General features: G+C 60.1%; 1 protein-coding gene across 1 annotated transcript in view; it reads right to left on the minus strand.

Moving 5' to 3' along the window:
* The window catches only part of VOLCADRAFT_97969 (uncharacterized protein), a gene marked incomplete at both ends in the record, with an annotated part of 2,304 nt that overhangs the window by 801 nt on the left and 1,229 nt on the right, over window positions 1–274 (minus strand). The window lies entirely within an intron of this gene.

Below are 274 nucleotides of genomic sequence, written 5' to 3' on the forward strand. Positions count from 1 at the left end.
GGGGGGAGGGGGTTGTAAAANCATGGAGGAGGCCCAGGAGTGCCCACAGGGCCGCACATAGCCCGTGTGTGTTGAGGTGGTGACTTGTGGTTTGTTACTTCTCCATGGTCTGGTAAATCGTGGACCATGGCGTCACCAAGGTCGTGCAGGGGGGTTGGGGGACCCTGGGGGGTTATATTCTGTTGGGAGTTTCTGTGGTGGTGGTTATATCCCGCCTCCCTGCACCCTACACCCTGCCCTCACCGACTGATATTTCCCCCCGCAACCCCCCCGG

The sequence above is a fragment of the Volvox carteri genome, assembly GCF_000143455.1.
Source record: "Volvox carteri f. nagariensis unplaced genomic scaffold VOLCAscaffold_66, whole genome shotgun sequence".
In the NCBI taxonomy this organism is placed as follows: domain Eukaryota; kingdom Viridiplantae; phylum Chlorophyta; class Chlorophyceae; order Chlamydomonadales; family Volvocaceae; genus Volvox; species Volvox carteri.